Source organism: Glycine soja, chromosome 14, assembly GCF_004193775.1.
Source record: "Glycine soja cultivar W05 chromosome 14, ASM419377v2, whole genome shotgun sequence".
Lineage (NCBI taxonomy): Eukaryota > Viridiplantae > Streptophyta > Magnoliopsida > Fabales > Fabaceae > Glycine > Glycine soja.
In genome coordinates, this window is record NC_041015.1 from 10,866,501 (window position 1) to 10,872,590 (window position 6,090).

Below are 6,090 nucleotides of genomic sequence, written 5' to 3' on the forward strand. Positions count from 1 at the left end.
ATGAAAGAAAAGAAGCACGGTTAATTAATGAAATAAGACAAAATGAAAGGTTGTTAAAGAAAAGAATATATATAGACAACAATAGGATATTGTAAAGTGGCTAGAAAAACGGTCAATTCTTATTCTCTGACATTAAGCCAAATAGATATTAAATAATGCATTGTGAATGTGAAATGCAGGAAAAATAGCATGTCTGATAAAATTCTTACTTTCTTTCCCACCCGTTATTTTTTATTGATCAAACTATAAACTGGTTGTGTGTTTCAAGCTGTTTATTTTTTATTATCTTGTTAGAAAATTAGACTAAGGTTTCAAATCAATCGAACTATGACTATTTTTTTTTATTAATGCAATCTGTTTTCAAAATATTACATGAGACATTTATATTGAAGCTAGAGAAATTAAATGATTGCTATGATTCTATTCCTCCATTCTCTTGTTCTCCAAAAGAGGGACAACGACGAGTATGATTTTGAGTCATCATAGACTTCACACTCTTCCTTTGCTTGCTCTTGGCTTTCCCCCCAAATAACAGCATAAAAACCAATAACCGCTATGGCTGCTCCAAGCACACTGTACATAAACAAAACCATACTTACATAATTGTATTCCTTCAAAGATTAAAGTATTTTTAAGTTGCATTCACACACACGCAAACAAAAGGTCCCCCTTTCATAATTGTAGTCCTTAGACTAAAGTATTTTTTAAATTGCATTCATTCACACGAAAACAAAATGCTCTCATTAATAAAATCATAAGTCCATAAGTGGACACACCTCCAATTTTTCTTATGATTGAGACATGAAAGAAACGTATACCTTCCTAGATAGATAGAGCCACCAAGAAAGCCAATTCCCATGATGACCGCAAAGATGATTCCAATTGGCTTAAACATTGCAACATAGAGAGGACCCTTCTTGCTCATGACCCATATATGAACAATAATTCGAAGGGATACACCAAAAATTGCCTACATTCAGAAGCAGATCAAGTTAATCGAAATTCAGAGCAAGAAATAGAAGACTCATGCTCATATAGGAAATAGTATCACTATTTATTCTTACTTGCAATGCAATAGCTATCAAATTCACATCAAATCCTAATCTCAAAGCTTTTGGATCTGTTACCGAAATCAGTCAAGGTGGGATAGATAGAAAAAAGAAGTGGCAACCTTATTGCCTCCTGCATTAAAAACAAAAAAAAAAAGAAAAAAGAAGCAAGTGAAACAATGGAACAATTTTGAAACATAAAGAAATTACTTAATTGCTATTAATTTTAATTAAAAAAAATCTCACCTTTGAAATCTTACATATGTTGGTAGCATCTATTATATCTTACTATATATGTTCTCGTATAAGGCTCAGAGATACTCGAGACGCAAAGCAACAAAGATCTTTATGGATTCCATCAGCCATCCTCTAACGTGAAAGAAACCGTGCAGAACCAATATATCCAACTAAAACATGGAAGAATGTGCAGAACCTATATATCAAAATGAATAAAGAAGAAGAAGAAAAATATAGCAGCAATACAAATAAATCAATGATATAAACAGTGTTTGAGTATATGGCATAAACTATACAGGAATGAGAACTGAATGAGGACCAATCCATATACATAATCTACACATACTAATCTAAAAACTATAATTGTTTGAAGGGTGCAGCGAGGAAATTCCTTGCTCTTTAACTAAGGCAAAAATTTCACAGCATCATTCGACCTTGTTTTCAAACTGAAAGACTAATTTAAGCACTTACAAACACAAACCAAATTACACATCAATTTTTTTGTGTTTTCTCTAGTAAAATTCCAATGATCTAAAACAATTTATCAACTTCATCTCACCCACTAAAAAAAGAATTCTAGAAGAAAGAATATGTAAAAGAAAGAATTCAAAACCTATAATTACCAATTATAATTGCAGGGAAGAAACCTGCAATTATGCCATTATGCAGTTAGAAAATATCAATAAGTGTGTGAATAAATAACCCATTAGTGCCTGAATGAAGAGTAGAAAGAAGACTTGAGCACTTAACAAAGAAACAATTTGTTTTTTGCGCTTGTTTTAAAAATTGAAATTTAGGGGTAAAAATGCTAAATCTCAAGTATCCGTGAATCTATCTTAGTCTATTTTCTGCACTTGTTTTTAAAAAATTGAAACTTTTGGGATAAAAATGTTGAATCTGAAGTATCCATGAAGATTGAAAGTTACAAAGTAAAAAAGAAAAGTAAAATTAGACTACTCTTTTAAGCAACAGACAATGGAACCAATTGTTTCCTGGTTAAGAAAACAAAACTTGCAAGTTGCAATCATGAACTTGTGTTTATTCAGAAACTAAAACACCAGTGCGTACTTTATTGAAAGTCAAACTTGCAGGGTACGCCAAAATTAATTCATGCCACAAATCAATGGTAGTAGAAGGTAAAGGTACATTGTTGAACCTAAAATGTCATTCTCTTTAAATCGTAAAAAGAGTGATAAGATGAGACAGTACTACGTACATGACTATGGAATAAATGCTGAAAATGACATAGTTCCTACCCCCTTTCACAAAGGAAGGAAAAATATACAGTGCATTCTTCATGATTTTTTTAAAATCTCTTTTGAAGTATATTAAACATGTTTGGGTAATCCATAAGCTTTCTTTGGAAATAAATTGAATCTGAAAACGATCAGACTTTACATTATTTTTCAAAACTACATTGAATAGCTTCTAAAACAGTCTCTACAAAAACTCACATTTTTCAGAATCTTAAAATCACTTTTCTTAAAGCTTTTGACTAACAATAGTTATAAAGACTTTAAGCACAGACAATGGAACCAAGTCAAGGGAGTACCTTTTTAATCTTCTAAGACCTTTTTTGGTTTTCTTAGTTATCACCACTGTCATACCCTAATTTCGTCCGGGGACCTTTGCTCGATGACGTGCGACCATTCTTTGGTCCTCGTGAGGTGCTTGGCACCCATCATTAGGCAATTTGTGAAATTCCAGGATATGCCGAAAAACCAAAAAAATATTGATGCACAATCCGTAAGTTTCCGTGACACACCGGAAATCAAATGGAAGCATCGTTGCATAATTAAGTGAGGTTCCGTAACATTCCGTAAGTCAAAAAGGGGATGATTATGTAATCCGCAAGGTTCCGTAACATTACGGAAAGAAAACAAGTATCGTTACGAAATTCGTAAGTTTCCGTAACTTTACGAAAAAAGAATCACCAAAAATAGCAGAGGGGGGTGTACTTAGTAAAAATGGGGGTGCAAATAGCACCCAGGCCCATTTGGGCCCTCCAGAAGATTCCTCCAGAAGGCGGTTGCTTCTGGAGGAAGCATCCCTGCTCGCCTGGGCGAGCTGAGCTCGCCTGGGCGAGCTGGGCGGCAACCACCTCCCCTATTTTGCTATAAATAGGGGAGGAAAGCAAGAAGGAAGGGGTCCAGCCCCTTAGGCACTTCTCTCTCTTTCGAATTTGCTTGGAAAAATTGTTTCCGTGAAGAAAATCTAAGCCGAGGCGCTTCCGAAACATTTTCGTAACGTTTTCCGTGAGGAATTTCGCAAAGATTTCAACCGTTCTTCGACATTCTTCATTCGTTCTTCATCGTTCTTCGATCTTCAACGGGTAAGTATCTCGAACCAAGCTTTTCGATTCATTCTGTGCACCCATGGTGGTCCCCATTGTGTTTCGTGCATTTTTACTCTCGTTTTGTTTACTTTTTATACCCCCTGTTGACGTGCTTAAGCCATTTTACTTAAGTCATTTCTCGCTTAACTTAAAAATAAAATAAATTTCCACCGAACGTTTGAATTGTATTATCCATTAACTTCGGTTAAAATAAATTCCGACCGTTCGGTCGTGCCGTAACCACGTTGGAAATCAAAAAGAGGTAAAAAATAATATAATAATCAAAAAGACATCTTTTAGTAAAATAAAGCGGAAAATCAATCGGACGTTTTCTCTTTGGGATTTCTCATTCTTAATCGAATTGATTAATAACTAAAGTGAAACTAAAGGCTAAAATCAATTCGCCTAGTCAAGCTTGTCCATAAAAAATAGGCTTTTGAAGTTTGTCATTTCAATTTCTCACTAAGTAAAATGGATCATTTTTAAGGTCCAACGCCTTAAAATGATCACCACTTAAGTAAAGAATCGCTTGATAAAAAAGAACTACGTAGGTCTGAGTTCCTCATTAAGGATACGTAGGAGCAAAAGCCCCGCTTTTGTCGACCACCCCAAGAGATCGTTAATGGTCCAATGCCTTAACGTTTCTCTCCTTTCAAAAACAAGAGATCGTTAATGGTCCAACGCCTTAACGTTTCTCCCCTTTCAAAATCAAAAGACCGTTTAATGGTTCAACACCTTAAATGACCTTTTGTTCAATAAAAACATATTTTGCAAAAAAGACAAAAACAACTTAACAAAACACTTTGTTCCGAAAGAACTACGTAGGTATGATTTTCTCATCCCAAATTGAGGAATACGTAGGAGCAAAGGGAAACACCCTTGTCGACCACAAAAAAGGAAAAATATAAAAAGGGTATAAAGGATATAAGAACATAAAAGGGAACATAAAAATCAAAGTCATGTTTGCACATTCGATTAAAGGCTGCCGTCCCTTGGGACGGACGTGTGGGGTGCTAATACCTTCCCCGTGCGTAAATACAACTCCCGAACCTTTCACTTAAAAGTTCGTAGATCGCGTCTTTTCCGGTTTTTCCGACGTTTTCCTCAAATAAACGTTGGTGGCGACTCCGCGCGTATTCCTTTCGTGGAACACGCCTCCCGCGAGTCACGCGTCGCCCTCCCGCCGAAGGGCAGGTTGCGACAGTTGGCGACTCCGCTGGGGACCTTTTTTTAGAGAGTTAGGCCATTTAATCTTGTGCAAATGCTTTACCATGACTTACTCCTTTGTTGGTTTCCCTACATTATGTTCTTGTGTATATAAACTCTTTGTTGCTTCTAGTGCGTTTTAAAATGTATGCATGAGGTAAATATTTATTCATTTGATGCACACAAACACCAACACTATTTGCACACACTGTGAGTGAAAAAAGGGCCCTATACCCGGGTTCGTGGGAACATAAGGAGTGGAGGTGAATCTGTGATCATGCTAGGTCTCCGACTTGCTTGATTACAGTGAACCCTCATCTAGAGCTTTTCTCTTTGAAAACCTATTGTTGCTAGTAGTCCCTACTGCTACAATATGTTCTTCAAAGGGGATGATACCTCTAGAAACCATCAAGAGAGATATAACTACCTTGGGGATTATTGCTAAAAGCCTAGTTAGTTCTCTCCCTTATAGATCCCTTAAATAGGGGCACGAAGCAAACACGCTGCGTGCCATTTTTCACGCTGCCATGCATGAGTATCATATACCCTTTTGCTTATGTTCGGTAAATATTGTCATACTGTGCACATTCCCGCATTGTGTCGTTTGCATAGGCATTGCATATGGGTTCTGTCTTGATCCCTACTGTAAACAAACCAACGGAGGGTCCGTGTCGCCTTCTTAAAAACGTGCGTTGGGGCATTTCGCTACCCCTAGACGTCGTATCTAAGAAGGGGACAAATTCCCCGGACCCCCGCATTCCTAGATTGCATCTGTGTCATATGCATTCCATCATGCATGCATCCATCCCACCCATGAGATATCGGAGTTTTGATTTGCACCAGCTTTTGTCTCACTTTAGTAAGCATGGGAACAAATCAAACCGGCAAGAGGTTCTACCAAGTCAAGGTCAAAAGCCTAGATACCACCAGCATCAAGGAATTAGGGCGGTTGATGGAACCCCTCCAAATGCAAGCCTTCCGCAAGACTTACGGAAAGATCTTAGAGTTGACCATAGCAGAGGTGTCCATAGAAGCCGTTGCATCACTTACCCAATACTACGACCAGCCTTTGAGGTGCTTCACATTCGGAGACTTCCAATTAGTACCAACCATTGAAGAATTTGAGGAAATTCTAGGATGTCCTCTCGGGGGAAGAAAACCATATCTTTCCTCCGGGTGTCTCTCCTCTTTGAGCAGAATTGCAACTGTGGTCAAGGATTCAGCAAGAGGTTTGGACCGCATAAAACAGACTCGGAACGGCAT

General features: G+C 37.3%; 1 pseudogene; it reads right to left on the reverse strand.

Annotated features, from left to right (window-relative positions):
- Nucleotides 1-327: 327 nt before the first annotated feature.
- On the reverse strand, nucleotides 328-976 carry LOC114383269 (annotated as a pseudogene).
- Between the last annotated feature and the right edge of the window lie 5,114 nt (nucleotides 977-6,090).